At 37.6% G+C, this 16,729-nt stretch overlaps 2 long non-coding RNA genes and 1 other non-coding gene across 6 annotated transcripts in view; 1 reads left to right on the top strand and 2 right to left on the bottom strand.

The window, feature by feature from the left end:
• The window catches only part of LOC121150701, a 41,501-nt gene that overhangs the window by 5,018 nt on the left and 19,754 nt on the right, over positions 1-16,729 (bottom strand). Inside the window, exon 2 of the long non-coding RNA XR_005883015.1 lies at positions 4,850-5,072. This is a non-coding gene — a long non-coding RNA (uncharacterized LOC121150701). The remainder of the gene's footprint in view (positions 1-4,849; positions 5,073-16,729) is intronic.
• The window catches only part of LOC121150700, a 39,708-nt gene that overhangs the window by 17,780 nt on the left and 5,199 nt on the right, over positions 1-16,729 (top strand). Inside the window, exons 2-4 of one of the 4 annotated variants that reach the window (XR_005883014.1) lie at positions 7,481-7,511; positions 8,660-8,699; positions 14,612-14,648. This is a non-coding gene — a long non-coding RNA (uncharacterized LOC121150700). Of the gene's footprint in view, positions 1-7,480; positions 7,512-8,659; positions 8,887-10,827; positions 10,865-14,611; positions 14,649-16,729 lie in introns of those variants that run through there. The other 3 variants (XR_005883012.1, XR_005883013.1, XR_005883011.1) reach the window with 3 other exon arrangements.
• On the bottom strand, positions 16,123-16,205 carry TRNAL-CAG. Its single transcript has one exon. It is a non-coding gene; the product is annotated as a tRNA-Leu (tRNA).

Genomic DNA, 16,729 nt, shown 5'->3' with positions numbered 1-16,729 from the left:
CAAAATCTTCCATTACTTTACCTGAAAACTGGAGGTGCTGGAATGTAACACTCAATATTTAAATGTTCTTTAAAGCCCCTTCGACTTGCAGGATTCTGCAATTCCATTATCATTTTTACACTTTGTCATTTCTCATTCCAAATATGAGAATTCTCATAGTTGTCAGAAGTGTATCACTTGTTTGGCTTATGAATTCATGTTAAAAGAAATATTTTCTTTACATTAACATTCAGAGAACGTAAGGTTTTTCTATTACTCAGAAGGAAGAATCAGTTCTACTGGTAAAATCATGCTATGAAATCTTACATGACCGTACCTTGAAAAGAGGACTTGAAATCCTTTATTCCTGATTGATAAGAATACCTCACATTTATTTAGCATGAGCATTTCTAATTATTTTATAATACAAAAACGTCAAAAGACATAATGGCTATGTCTAATAATAATATTGTAGCAATTATTAATAAAAGATGTGGTTTCCCAAAAACATGTTCTAAATAATGCTCACATCTAAAGTGGAGTTCAGTTTCTTAAACATATCAGTATAATGTAAACATGAGCACTATAAAGTTACTTAAATCTCGATTTAAAAAAGCAATGTGTCTCTCTGTTTTCCATTGCGTGTTGAAGAAAAATAGCATATAATTGAAAGCATCATAAGACATTTATTCCAACTCCTTCTTTGAAAAAGTCCACCCATTGCCCCATTGGCAGCTATGTTTGTATTTTGCTTCCTGCTCACAAGGTAATTGGACTGAAAGTAAAAATCTCCACTTGCATAGTCAATCCAAATTCCTAATTGTTGAGTTTAAAACCCCTAATAACTTGGTCAGTGACAGTCAAACTGAAAGGTCACATAGACTTGGAATGAGTGCAAAAAGTACCCTGAAGATTGGAGAAAAGGGAGAAGGAAAAAGATAAAGAGGAAGATAGAGAAAGAGGGAGCAGGGACAGAGACCAGGAATGACAGAAAAAGAGAGAGAGAAAGATGAGGACTATATTTCTATTGCTGGATTGTATATGAAAAGAAAATCTTCATTCCAATAAACTCTCCTCTTCAATTCAATAGCATCTGAGTTGGCTTTTATTAGTTACAGAAATCCTTCCATAATACTCTACACTTTTAACTCAGTTCATAGTTCTCTGTTTTCCTGAACAAATGTATTTTCTAGAATCTACCATCTTTCTACCAATATTTGCAAAAATGGCTGATGCCTTGGAATGAAAAATGATGTTCTCAGACCTTATATCTCTTACATGAGACACACTTTTTTTTCTGCTATAACAGATCAATGTCCTTCCCAATTAACTCTGAAAAATTAGAAAGAGGACAGAGTCACTTTATCCAGATGCTGAATTTTTTTCATTTCTCTGATATCTTTGTAGAAAGTAAGTTGTCAACCTACATGCTGTTACTAGAAAAGGATCTATTCTGAAAATCTTAGTGAAATATCAACTAATTCATGAGTTTTTGTTACTTCGGCCTATATTCTAAGTGCAGAACACAAAACTACTTTTAAAAGCTTTTACATCATTAATTTTAATAAACTACAAAGAGAAATGATTTGGCTGGAATTTACTTTGGCAAAATGCAAGAATGTTATCTCTATCATCAATAATTGATACCCTCATTTAAAATCATTTTCTGAATATATCTGTCAGGTTTTACAGGTATATATCAATGTTTGTCATCAACAAGAAAAGGACAGTAATTGTAGTGAGTAGGTAAATGGAGTTATGAAAAAAGTTTAATTTTACCCACTGTGGAACTCTCAAATTTTGTAAGACTGTTGCTTTAGCATCTGATTCTGGGCTTGACATCTGCAGAGTAACCCATGAGTAAAGAAAAATTGGCATGAGTTGTAGAAAGCAACAAAAAAGGAGAAATGTAGTCCACCTCTTGCCACCTCCAACTTCAATGAGGTTGGTGTCTCGTGAGGAAATTGCAACCAACTGACTAGACTTTCTGTTATTTTGGATTATCCATTAAGATAATCACAAAACCCATAAGATCACAAAACAATGTGAAAATGCTTTGCTACTATAAAGTGTGACAAAGTGGCCTGAGCGAAGGAGGTGCAGGTTCTCACAGAACTCAGCGGGCACCTTCCAGGAGTCAGCAAGAACTGGAGATGCTGCAGATCATGCACAACGTCAGCAGCAGATGATCAGGCAGATGGGACAGATGCCAACAGAGCAATGCCCTCAACTCAGCCTCCAGACATAAAAGAACATGTCTTTAACTTCACTTGTGCCTATCAAATCTTATGTGCCATGTCTACTGCATATAACATTAACCTAGAAGTAGGCAGGCAGAAAACTGGGGAAATACAGGTCCTGGTTGCCTACATAAAAGAACACAAATCAACTCCATTGAACTAGTTGCATGCTAATATGCTCTTAACAAAGAGAAACCAACAAACTAAAAATCTCAACAGTAGCACATTGATCAACTGGTCCAAGTACAGTTCAGTTTTTATTTTTTGTCTCACCTGCAACATAATGCTTTGCATGCTATCTCTGCTCATGAGCTCAATATTATTACTGAGTTAAAATTAAGTAAATGTAATTACTCTTTATTGTCTCTGTGTTATTTTATCATCAGGTTGAGCTCAATGGTTTTTGTTTCCTATTCCCATGTCATCATTCAATAACTGGGAGTAATGTGTAATGCAATACAACCTACAGTTTGCTTCCAGGGATATTTAAAGTTTTCAAATTGTAGGGCAAACTGTGATGGCTTAATTGGCTTGATCCTCACCTTGCAGGTGCCATAATTCTGTGTGGGCAATGATTCATATTTTGGCTGTTCCACTTTTGGTGCAGCTTCATGCTTGTGGCCTGGAAAAGCAGCAGAGACTGGCCCTAAGCCTTAGGACCCTGCACCCACATGGCAGACCTGGAAGGAGATCCTGAATTTGGATCAGCTCAATTCCAGTTGTAGCCATTTGGGGAAAGAACTGGCAGATGAAAGATCTTTCTCTCTGTCTCTCCTTCTCACCATAAATCTGATCTGCCTTTCCAGCAATAGTCTAGCAAATCCTTTTAAAAATATTTTAAAATGTAAAAGTGGGAGATTTAATTTGAAAAAATAGCTTGAAGTTTTCAAATACCCTTCCACAAGAGGGCTATATTGCTGGAACTCTAGTATTAACAGTGTTTGAAGGCATGAACAGAGCACTAGCTTTAAACTTCACTATTTGCAAAGCTTTCCTGGTTTGAGAAGTTCGTTGTTGAATCAGATAACTGATTTGTATCCTGTGAGTGGCTTTCCTCTTATGTAGTTTTTGGTTTTGTTTTTGTTTTTGATGTTAAAGCACGGTCCTTCATAACGTATGAACATTGAGCAAATCTCTCTTAAAAGTGAAGATACATTGCAGCATGTATCCTTGCACCTAAATAAATGATGGATTCCCAATGAAACGTTTAAATATATCTTGACAAACGGATGCTAGACTCTCTACTATTGTCTATACCTAAAATGTTATGATACACTTAAACAGAAGAATGATGGACATGTGACTGTTACTGAAGGACTATACTATTGTAATAATAAAGGGGCAAACTGTGTGTGGGGGGGGCAGGACCAGTAATATGGAGGATGGAAAGATAAAACCCTTACCTAAGGAACTATATCACAAAATTTAAAATTACAAAAAAAAAAAGGAAAAAAGAAAGAAGGATACACTGTATTAAAGTTTAGAGGAGACAGGGACACTATTCACCATCTATAGATTCTCTGAAAATCCAATGGATTACAAAGTAACACTTTCTATTCTTGTTTAACCATGCTGGATAAGAAGAATTAAAACATTTGAAATCCCCATGACATAAAGTTAAATGTGTTCTATCACATCAAAATTCCCTCCCAGCTCTATGGCCATCCTTATTAGAAACTGATTCTTGCTAGATTCTTGCTCCTTTCAACATTATGCTGAGGTTTAAAGGCTCCCCTTTCATACAACCTGAGCTTTATTTCATTTCATTGTCATGCTGAATACTGGCATTTCAACCCAAGTGCTTTTTACTTAACTGAAACCCAACTTAGGTTTTAGTAGATTTTACAAGATCGCATATTAAGTGATGAAATTCTGTTCTTCCTTAGGACACTGTCTCCAAAGTTTCAAATTATTTTGTTTCTACTTGATGCATGAATCACAAAGTCATTTTCATTCCCAAGTGTTCCTGGGTAGAGACATTTGCTTTGGGAATTGAGCTGGATTGCATTTTGGAAAGTAGAATCTCACATTCTAAAAATTGTCTAGCTACACAGAAAACTCCTTGTCAGCCTACACACATCTGTGTAGGATGTCCCATTGTCTGAATCACAAGATGAAGTTCTGATTTATCTTGGCAAGCAATTGAGGGCTACATCTGTTTTACATACGTTTTACCTTTTACCACCATTTACTCAAATACTACAGTTTCTCTACCCAAAGTTTCCAATTATAAATAACTTGAAAACCTTATGCTTAGTCTGACAGCAAGGAATTTGAAAAATCAGTTCACTTTGCTTAAAGCATAATAAAAAATGCTGTGTTAATGAGTTAAGAAGAACTATGGGTTATTATAGAGAATTTGTACAGCCTGACATCTAAATTTTATCTACCTACCTATTCACTTATTAAACAGAGACACACAGAGATGGATATTAATTCACTCCCTGAATGTTTACAGCAAAGCTGGGAGTTGGGAGCTCGCTGCAGATTGCTTGCATAGATGGTAGGCGCCCAATCATTTGCGACATCATTGCTGTCTCCCAGAAACCATAGTAAGAGGAAGCTGAAGTCACAGATTTGGAACAGGGACACAAACCCAGGTACTACAATAGAGAACACAGACATCTTACCTGCTAGATCAAATGGCCATCTCCTGCCAGGAGTCTAAAACGGGCTGCTTTTGGGTGAGGTGTTGGGAGGAAATGAAGCTTCACTAATTTAGTGCTAAGTTCTTCCATGTAGCTGAGATCCTGCCATACCACATTTGCAAAGATTAAACAATGTTGACACCGTGCCCTCCTGCATGAGACTGCCATGGGTGCCAGCAGAGTTCAGGCTTCAGTCTGTGACTCCCTGAAAAAGAATAGGAAGAATGGGCTGAGGCACAGCTAAGGATATACCATACCCAGGACATGAAGGCTCCAAGCAAAATAATGTTAGGGTGAGGATAAAAGAATGGGATATTCTGAAAATTGTATTGAATCTGTCCTCCAGTCCCCCCTTTTTTTCTACCTTCAGACTTTTAGCTTCTTAGGCAAAGTTTTGATTTCCTTGTTTTAGATTACTTAACCCCTCTTGCTTAGCTTCTAGATGAGATTCTGCCCAGTGACTATGAAGAAAAGAAAGCAAGGAGTATCTTTGGGAAGCCCAAAAGGGCCAGAAGATGTCTTTTGGGTTTGGACACCAAAAACAAAGTACCACACAGGTTCCATGGGAGTGTGTGTCCTCTAGAGTCAGAAGCCATATACATATAATACCACTACGAGAAAATAATAACCACACCCTACCAGCAACTAAAAAGAAACCAAAATAAAACCACCAGAAAATTAAAGGCACTTATGGTGAAATGGTTAGCTCTTTCTCTCTTAGTCCACACCAAAATTCTGGTGAGCATTGCTTTCTTTAATTAGAGAAGCACAGTCACAAAACAAAGCTGATTCTTTCACTAATTTTCCAAAAGAATGTGCTTAGACAGGGCCAGTTGGAACCAGATAATTTAGGTGCCTCAAGCTGTCTTTCTCCTAATTACTGCTTGAATACATCTCAGCACCATCAAATGGTAACTAAAAGCATGCACGCATGCTAAAGCACTGCTTTAAGTGTAAGCCTCCATGTAAAATGTTGCTATACATCACAATAAGCCAACATGTGCTAAAATACAAGGTGAAAATTAAGAAGACGCTTCTCACAGGAACTTTCCAACACATTCAATTTTGCAGACCTATGCAAATTTATCAAACTTCTGGCTTAGCTCTACATATATAATTAGAAACCACTCATTTGTCTCATTTGTGAGACACCACTTTAAACAAATTTTCAGTTGAACAATTCTTTGAGAATCTCTAGTAACAGAAAAGTATCAATTTTAGGATGGGTGAAACAAGCAACCCGCATCCATTCTAAAATCATGCTCTGATTTGGTTAAATTGTTACTTGGTATCCCACTTTCAAACTTACGAGTTAGAGGGTTAAATTATTTTAGGAATATGTCTTTACAAAGCACTGATTTCAGGAAATACAGTGTTTTCCAGGTCTGCTTAAGTATATGGACTGGCTACTGCAGCCATTTGGGGAGTGAATCAGCAGATGGAAGATCTTTCTCTTTGTACCTCCTTCTCTGTATGCCTTTCCAGTAAAAATAAAATCCTTTAAAAAATGAAAATAAGTGTGGATGTTTCTGTTTGCCAGCTTAGACTGTGTTACTAATTATCAGTGTTACGAGGTTTGGTTTTGAAGAATGCACAACTATATTCTGGGTAGTTCATGAGCAATGGGAGAACGTAACCATGAATAAAGTCTCCGCTTTTCTGATCTCAGGTCTTCAAACTGTGTATTGTGGGAAATCTCAGCCTTCACTCACCTGAGACAACTCCTTAGAATCAGAAGTCAATTGATCTTTCCCCTACACACACACAGACACGCAGTGATACAAGGGCCATCAACTCGAACATATCCAGTATTAGTGTTGAATCCTGCCACTGTGACCATGCAGTCCAGAATCCCTAATTTTTATTGATTGTTTGGTAAATATTAATCGTTGATATGCCTGGGTAAATTAATGGAATATACTTGACAGAATCCTGTCATCATGATTATATTTTCAATATCTTATTTAGATCACTTGTATGTTTGTTTACTAAAGAGAAATCATAATATTGTAATAAAGAATAGGGCCAGAAGGCTCGGGTCTTGGACCACTACACTCTTGGTGCCTCATATCTCATTTGGGGGAAACTGCCATATTTCTAAGCTTCAATTTCCTTATTAAAATATTAAAATATTTGAATTTGTGGCATCACATTCATTTTGCTATTAAGTTAAAATCTAGAAAAAAATCATCTTGAAAAACAGAAGTATCAGTTTTCTGTTTGAAGACTGTATAAAATTAGAGTGACTAACAGTGACCAATTCTCATTCTTGTAGTGTATAGAATTGTGCAGCCTCCTTTGGGATCAAAAATTACACTTTCAAAACTAGACAAGACAGTTAAAATTACTTTAAATAAGAAAAATCACAACAAACCAAAATATAAAATTAAAAATAAATAAAATAAATAAAAATAAATATAAAAACAAAATATTGTCTATTTTAAATTGTGCACTTGATATAACTCCATTTTTTAAATTTTTTTATGCATATTCCTTTTAGCAACGATTTTGCAGTATCAAAGAAAAAATAGATACATTAGCTTTTGCTTTTTTATGTCTGAACTGTTATTTAACTGATTGCTTTTTAAAGTGTTTTATTTATTTTGATTTCAGGGCTTCTAAATCCCATTGTGGAATGATGTAGGTAAGTTTTTAACCACAAGTTTCTTTCAGTCTTCTGTCCTTTGCATACTTTGTTCCACCAACACATATCATTCTCTAATGAAACTTGGATGTTGCTGCGATTAGCAATTATGAATATTTATGCAATTAAGCTACATTAAAAATGTACATAATCATTGAAAAAAGTTTTCTTTAAGATTTATTTTTATTGCTAAGTCAGATATATAGAGAGAAGGAGAGACAGGGAGGAAGGTCTTCTGTCCGATGATTCACAAGTAACTGCTACAGTCAGAGCAGTGCTGATCCGAAGCCAGGAGCCAGGAGCTTCCTCCAGGTCTCCCACGTGGGGCAGCTGGGACCAGCACCAGTGCTCATATGGGATCCTAATGCATGCAAAGCAAGGACTTTAGCCACTAGGCCTCCATGCCAGACACATTTTTGTTTTTCTTATTAATTTCCAGTAAAATTTTTTTCTTTTTTAGTTCTTTAGCAACACATTGGTCATTCAGTAGCATGTTATTTAATTTCATGTTGTTGTAAGCTTTATATTTTTCTCTGTTGTATGTTTATGGCTTTTATGGTATAGTAACTATGATGTAGAGACTATCACCATACAGATGTTAAGATACAATGCTGTGTGCATTCCTATTTACAAAATAAAGTTGGACTCCCAATCAAACCATTGAATGTATCTTGACAATAGGATACTGGACTCTCTGCCATTGTTTATGCCTAAAATGTCATGATACACTTAATAGCAGAATTAAGGACTTTTGACTGTGAAGGGCTATACTATTGTATTGATATGGGGGGAAACAGTGGGGGCAGAGACTTGTGGAGGGGAAAGGGAAATCCCAGTTTACGGAACCGTATCATGGAATAATAAACTAAACAAATAGAAAAGAAAAAATGTGCACAAGAGAAGACCAAATGCATTTTAAGTGCAGCTTTTCTGGTCCAAAGCAATATGTCATCAAACTCTCTGTCTACTATATTCATCAACTTATTGATCTATGTGTACCAATTTCCTCTCCTGCCAAGCAAACAGATCTTGCAGAGTAATGTTTTTAAATTTTCAAGTGCAGAACATTGATATACTCACTGCCTGGATCTGACAATGGACAAGATTTTGCACATTCACTTCATCTATTCATGTTTGCCATTTCACAGAGTCATGGATGGTTTCTCTGAAGCTGCTGAACTTCCTCAGGTAAAGAATTTTTAACATGTGGTATAATATATTACATGTAAAAAATGAAGCATTCAGGAAAAAAGATGAGACATTCAGAATGTAGTACAATTGATTTTCTAATAATTATGATCAATGGCTCTTTTTAGCCATTCCCAGACTAGTCCATGTCTTATATTTAACTGTGTAATCTGTGTTAACCAATGCATGCCTGATAGGAAAGAACTTGCATTTTGATTAGGCATGCAGAAAAGTCAAATCCTCAGCTTTCCAAATTACACATTCACTACCCGGATGGCTTCCCCAGATTAACTGTGATTTCATTCATTCTCATCCATGTTTCCTACATTCCTCTCATACTTCAGGAACTTGGCACCAGAACAGGGTCACGTTGTCCTAATATTTGTGGCCACGGATGGTCACAGTAGTCTTAGGAGTTATTAGTATCCCTTGAGAGCAAGCCATAACCTAACCAAGCAAAGCAGTAATCCCAAGAAAAATCAATAATCTGATCTTTTAAAAATGAAGTCCCCAAAACATGTGGCAAGTGTGTGTGTGTGTGTGTGTGTGTGTGTGTGTGTGTGTGTGTGTATAGGGGCAGGGTGGGGTTGAACTCTAAGGGAAAAATAACTCAGGGGTCTTAGCTAATCACAGCTAAGATAGTTTTTCCTTGAGATATTGTAATACAATGGCTGTTCAAGTAATCAGTATTCATGAGAACATTCAAAGTTCAAGTTGTATGTACTTCACATATCTGTCTCTGTTCTGTCTTCTATGTCTTCCGTGAAAGCTAAATTTAAGACTCCCAGAGCTGGAAGGACTCTAGAATCATGCCATGAATGGGCTTGTGGAAATATAGGAAAATATCTTCAATTTCATAATACACAAGATTAAATGTTTAAGGAAGCAACGTCTTGATGTCTATAGTTCACTTTTTAAAAACTTGATAAAGTTACATAGGAAAACATTAGTGGTTGCTGAACCCAGATGGTATGTATATGGATGTCAATTACCCCATGTTTACTGGTTTTTCTGTATGTTTGACATTTTTCATAGTAAATATTCCACAGAGAGGTACAATTACATTAAACACCTGTACCCAACAGAAGAGGAATTAGTGTCCCCAAGGTACCATGGGACTTGTAAAGTTTATAACACAAACTGCTTCTCTTGCTTTGTATTAAAAGGATCTAGAATCCTCATCCAAGGGAGTTGCATTGTCATAACAGTCCTGTTTGAATGTGAATCCTTGCTATAGCCTGGATATGATCTGATCCTCAACAGATATGCTCTAGAGTCTTAGTTCCCAAAGAGGTGGTACTGAGACAGTAGAACTTTTAAGAGGCAGGGCCTAGTGGGAGGTAATATGATCCTTAGGCCCCACCCTCTAGAATGGGTTAATATTGTCTCCCAGGAATAGGTCTGGTATACCAGTTTTTTAGTTTCTGAGAGAGCATGTTATGGAAAGGGCTAACCTGTCCCTTCCCTGGTCACTTGCTTCCTCTCTCACAAAGTGGTTTTTCTCTCTCTTCTGAATGCAGCTGGTTCCCTGTAAGTTTATAACTGAGGGGCCCTTGGCAGATGTCCAAATAATTTTGCCTTGGTTATTTTGTTATAGCAGCATAAAACAAGTGAAAACACTCCTCATTCTGCAGTACAGCCATTTGTGCACCATAGAACACTTGGAAATTGTAATGATAAAACGATGAAGAGTTTTACCTTTTCTGTCTTCCATTTCATGAGTAAGGCCTGGTTGGTAGAGCTGGCAATGACAGGCCTTAAAGAGGACAAGGGGCACTTCCCTGGATCTGCAGGGGCCAATTCCTAAGAGTAAACCTAGTTACATACCAATTCTGGCATATAACAAATAGATTAAAAAAGTATCTCTAGTTGAATTCATCCCGTGCTCATGAAGTATATGATGGCATCATTTTTCCCAAGAGATTTCTGTGTTTCCTTTTTGTCACTCTTGTGTTCGTTACTCAGTGGTATGTTATTTTTTTCAAGGTGCTGTAACTTGTTGTTGATGTTGATGTTGTTGTTGTTGTTGATGTGGCTGTTCTAACTCATACCGGTTGTTGACCTTGTTTCCTGGCTTCTCACTTAAGGTAATATATAGTAATGGAATACTGGGGTCTATCATTTACAGACGTGGGGGTATAATGGAACATGCATCCCTGCATCCACATGAAAGATGGATTCCCGATGAAACTGTTGGACATGTGTAGAATCAATAATTGCAAAATCTTAGAAGCAACCAAAATGCCCATCAACAGAAGACTGGATAAGAAAGCTATGGTTCATTTACTCCATGGAATACAAAGAAAGCAAATCATTTGGAGAAGTCCAGAGGATGCTTCCTCCTAAGAGAAACGTTTGCACTCATCATGAAAATGAGCACAGAAAAAATGAAAAGAAATGATTCACCAAAGCTCAGCTGTGATCTCTACGGCACTGGGTCCATGACTTTTGCTTAGGGAAACCTTGTGGCACTTGGGTAGTTTGCAATTATGTCTTAAATAGGTTTTCTGGAATTACACTCATGCTAGTGCAAGGCTGTCAAGTGGGCGACAGTGACTGGAGGAAAAGATGCCAAGGGCAGAAAGACACAGGTGAGGAATCCAAAAACTCACCTGTGAACAGACACCCTGCGCCCAATCCCAGCCACAGTGGAGTCAGGGACACCCTGTGGGGGGCCCAGCTTCAGAGTAGCATGACATGGATAGTACACTCCACTGTGTCAGGAAGCCTGCCAGATCTTAAAAAATGTTCACTTATTCAGTTCTGTTCTCCATGTCACCAGAACTGCTCTAAAGAGGCTGGTTCTATGCCTGCTTGTCTCCCTGGACAAAGAAAAAACAGGTATAAAAGATGTAAAACACTCTGCCTGTTTATGTGCTGTGACACTGAGGGAATTCAAAATCCAGATATTCCAACTCTGAGCAGACTTCCAACCTGCCTGAAAGCTTTTCCCTTAACTAGCTTCTGGCAATGTAACACCAAACAAAAGACAGTTCATGTCCTTATGGAGTTGAGAGTTTTGGGATCACAGTTATGAAGCAACATGTTAACTTAGTTACAAAAGATGTCAAGTGCCAGAACCTTGCAAAAAAGAAGTGGAAGGTGTGGACGTGTAAACAGGGAGCTCTGTCTACCCGGTTCTTCATCGCATCAAGAGATGCAACACACAGTTGTTCTCAGTGTAAACGAAATGTTAAGAGCCTGGCTGTCAGCAAGACCTTCTTTAGTAACAAAGAAAAATCCTGTTAAACAACAGTGTTCTTTGGTAAGACTAGATTTTAAAATCACAGCAAGAATCACTGACCTTCAGCTGGACTTCATGGGAGAATTTGAAGCCACAAACGCTGTGCTGACAATTCCTTAAAAAATATCTGAAAAAATATCTGTTTACTAGTATAGAGCCTCTACTCAGTTAAGCCTTTGTTCTAGCACCCTTACTTTTAGCCATTTCCTTCTTTCATCATACTTCGTTAACTTTTCTCTGTCCTTTGTCACTGCCAGTTAATGACCTTACATCCTGCTCTGCTTGTTATTACTCTTTAATTCACTAGGGGTTAGAGTTCCGAGCTCCAGTCACTGGCTTTTCTCCTTCAGTGTCTTTATGCCGCTGTTCCCAATGCTGTGTTTCTTTGTATTTTCAGTTAACATTTCAGAAAGAAAAAAAAAATCTAATTTTCTTTAAGACACAAACATCTCACAGGAAACCACCTCCCATTTCTGTATTTTGGCTGTCCCTAGGTCACATGATCATCTGTTTCAAGTTATCTATTGCCTGAAACTACAGAAGCATACAATAGTCACTTGTTATGCTTATTAACTTTGGAAGGGTAGCAATTATGACAGTTGAGAGGGCTCCCTTGCCTCTGCTGCACTCGGTCTGGGCTCTCCTTGGCACACAGCGAATGTGGGACATTGGGCATCTGAAGGCTCCCTCCCTCACACGTCTACTGATTGTCTGCAGAACTCACACCGTCTCCCCTCCCCTCCCTTTCCATCTCCTCTCTCCCTCCCTCTCTCTCTGTCCCCCTCCTCTCTCTCATCTCTCTCTTCCTCTCTTTTTTCTCTTTCTATATAATCCCTCCAAAATCTTTCCCCAGGACAGTAACTTCAAGGTAGTTGACTTCCTAGCTTTCCCTAAAGCTTATTTTTTTAATCATCAAGTTTTTTTAATCATCAAGTTTTAGAAGTCACAAAACCCCACTTCCATTTTAGTCTCAGGATTTACTCACATTTCAGGAAAGTGACTTCTTTCCTTCCTTGTTTTTCTTCTATCTTATGCTCCAAGCAAACCACCATTTTTTTCTTCTGTTTTTTAGCTTGTTTTTTTTTTTAATGATCCCTTAGGTCTATAATTTATTGTTATGGATTATAATCATTATGCCATAAAATAGGTCTCTTGAACTTAGGCCTACTATCTGACTGAAATTTAAATTCTTTAACAAACCTCTCCCCAAATTCTCCATCTGCACCACCCCAACTCCCAAGGAATATAGAAAAGTAAACGTCATAGAAACAAGAGCCCTAGACTTAGATGGTGTGGTCATCTTCAGACAACACAGGGTCCAGAATAGCACTTGCGCCCCAGGCAAAACTAAGAGGGAATGGTCCATGTGATGCAGATCACAGACACACAAAGCCAAATTATCTGTCGATGGCTGTTTATTAGCAGGAATGGCATTTGCAAGTGATGCTGAAGATGAAGTTTTAGTCATGAAGACACATATAGTTTTAACCACTCCAAGACACACTTGCAATAGAGATTTACAACCCAGCAGATTCAAGAATAATAGATTACAGCATAGTTTCCCAGAGATATGGGAGACCAGAACCAGAAAAGGCGCAGTGGCACTGATGGGGAGGGATAACAAGCTCCTTGTGGAAATTCCAATCTCTTTAGTCATTTCTTTAATAGGTCTTATTGGCCTCACAGATGTAAGTCAGCTCTTACTCTGCAGCTATGTCACAATCCAGTAGCCCAGATATACAAACGTTGATTATCCCACTATAAAGTTAGAAATTATCTGCTTTAGTGATTTTCATCTTCCCCAATATAGCTCACAGTTGTGTAATAGGATGGATGAATTAAAAGGGGTCTTTGCCTTCAGTATAACACAACGTGAGATCACTTTTGAGAAAGAAACAACCAAATTATTCTGTGTACTGTGGTAGACACCTTTGGCTACTTCTCTCATCCCAACCTTCAACTGCCTAATATATCTTGTGAATACATGAGAAGCTTCTCTTCTAGGGCATTTCTCTCCTCTATACTTAATCTCTAAACACAAAATTATGCAAATTGTGGACTGGCATTCTATTACATTTGGTCAGCTAAGCATCTGAAACTCAATTGAGGTAATAATATATTATCAATAGAATAAAAGACAAAAACCACATGGTACAGATAAGTGGAATTGAGAGTCCAGAAATGAACTTGTATTTATGACTGACGGATTCGCAGCAATAGAGCCAGAACAATTCAATGGGAGGAAGTCGTCACCTTTCCAACAAACTGCACTGACAACTGCATATCCACTTCAAAGAATGCAGAAACAAATAATGGATGTAATCATTTCTCCAGATAAATTATACAAAGAGCCACAGTAAGTGCATGAAAAAGTGTTCCCTATCCTTAGCCATCAGAGAAGTCCAGATCTTGCCCTCATGACAGATCACTGAATGCTGGAAGACTGTAATTGCAGTGTCAGTGAGAGTACAGATATATTACAATCCTCATGCATGAAATTATACTCATTTACAAAATAAAGCAAGTGCTGTGGAGAACTGGTAGGAGCTCTTAAAAACTTAAGCATGGGGCCTGGCACGATGGCGCAGTAGTTAAGGTCCTCGCCTTACACGCCTGGGATCCCATATGGGTGCCAGTTCTAATCCTGGCAGCCCCGCTTCCCATCCAGCTCCCTGCCTGTGACCTGGGAAAGCAGTCAAGGACGGCCCAAAGCTTTGGGACCCTGCACCCAATTGGGAGACCCGGAAGAGGCTCCTGGCTTTGGACCAGCTCAGCTCCATCCGTTGCGGCCGCCTGGGGAGTGAATCATGGGACGGAAGATCTTCCTCTGTCTCTCCTCTCTGTATATCTGCCTTTCCAATAAAATAAGATAAATCTTAAAAAAAAAAACAACTTAAGCATGGATTTGTCATTTGATCCAGTTGTTCTAATAAGAAAAATATATGTTCAGTTGATGCTCACAATAGTATGATCCAATAGTATGATTTCAAGTTTTAAAACTTGAAACTATCTAAACGTCCATCAGCTGATAATGAATAAAATACTTTGTATCTCTGGGCTGAAAACAATTCCAGGCAAAATTCCAACCTAATCCCTACCCCCACCATCACTTCTTTCTAGAAATCAGCAAGCTGATTCTCTGACATATGTGAAAAAGTAGAAATGAGGAAGGAGTTGTGAAACTGCAGATTGAGCTGCTGCTTACGACTTCCACGTCGCCTACTGGAGTGCCTGGTTAGAATTCCAGGTACTCCTCTTCCACACTAGCTTCCCAATAATGCATCTGGGAAGCAGTGGATGGTGACCAAGGACTTGAGTTCTCCCCATCCACGTGGGAGATCTGCATGGAGTTCCTGGTCCATGGCCTAGTCATGGCTCCTGCTGACGTTTCAATAATGAGCCAGGACATAAAGAGCTCCTCCTCCACCTCCCTGTTTCTCCCCCCCTCCCCCATTCTCCTTCTCTCTACAATCATTTTAAGCAGATACATAACTTTTTTTTTACAAAATCATCAGTCAGAACTATTTGAAGAATAAGATAAAGGATATTGATCACACTACCTTATGTCTAGACCCACTATGAAGGTACAGAAAACAAGATGGAGTGTTACTGTGGGAAGGACACACTGATATATAGAACAGAATACACCTCCAGAAATAAACCCTCACTTCAATGGTTAATTAAATTTTGATAAATGTGCAAAGTGTATTGATATATAAGCCTTTTTCAACAAATGGTACAGAAATAAACAAATTCTGATTGAAACTTTACACTGAATAGATAATTCTCCAAAGAAGGTATGCAAATGGCAAGCAGACATTAAAAAACACTAAATCCACTTGGCTTTAGGGACATATAAATTAAAACTAAAATGATACATACTATCTACATATTAGAATGGCTTTTTAAAATGATACTGTTTTATCAATTATGCATAACAATTGGAATTTATATATTACTTGTCATAATCTAAGATGATACAATCCTATAGAAGATTCTGGCTCAATTAAGCAGAAGTTCACTATATTATCAGAAGCCACATTATTGGGTATCAAACAAGAGAACTGAAAATATAACACTACATAAGAACATGGATATAAATCTTTATATAGGCTTCATTAGCAATTACCAAAACTAAAGGCAGGCAAAGAGCACTTCTGAGAAAGGGTCAATTAGGTTTGTCAGGAGTGGGATTCGAACCCACGCCTCTAGGAGAGACTGTGATCTGAACACAGCGCCTTAGACTACTTGGCCATCCTGACTACACAAAAAGCACTTCAATTAAGAAGTGAGTATGCACAACAGTGAGGGAACACTCATTTGATACAAGATATACTTAAAGATATCACTACTATACAACATCACAGATAAAAATCGCTTTCATGTTACCAAATGAAGGAACCTAAACAAGAAAGGCTATAATATATTGTATGATTTTATTCACAGAACAACATTCTTGGCAGAAGAAAATACGCCAGCTTTTATGAGGGGAAAGAGGATGTAGTGAAAGTGACTATATACTTATATATATATAAGAATGTTTAGATATATACTTATACATATATATATTTATATATACGAAACATGCGGAAGACTGAGGAGGATGGTAATGGAAATTGTCAATATCTTGACTAAAAATTGTGAATTTTACTCTATGGAAATTCTAACTTAAAGGTTTAGAAAACTAAGCCATAAAAGATCATAAAATTTTTCATAAATATATTGTCAAAGTTCATAGACTTTAATGAAAATTGATTTTATATAATAAAAATATTCATAATGTAAC

This window comes from Ochotona curzoniae, unplaced genomic scaffold (genome assembly GCF_017591425.1).
Source record: "Ochotona curzoniae isolate NIBS_2020 unplaced genomic scaffold, NIBS_Ocur_1.0 contig_2210, whole genome shotgun sequence".
In the NCBI taxonomy this organism is placed as follows: Eukaryota; Metazoa; Chordata; class Mammalia; order Lagomorpha; family Ochotonidae; genus Ochotona; species Ochotona curzoniae.
Note: the sequence above shows the minus strand (reverse complement) of the source record. Positions and strands in the feature narration are given on the sequence as shown.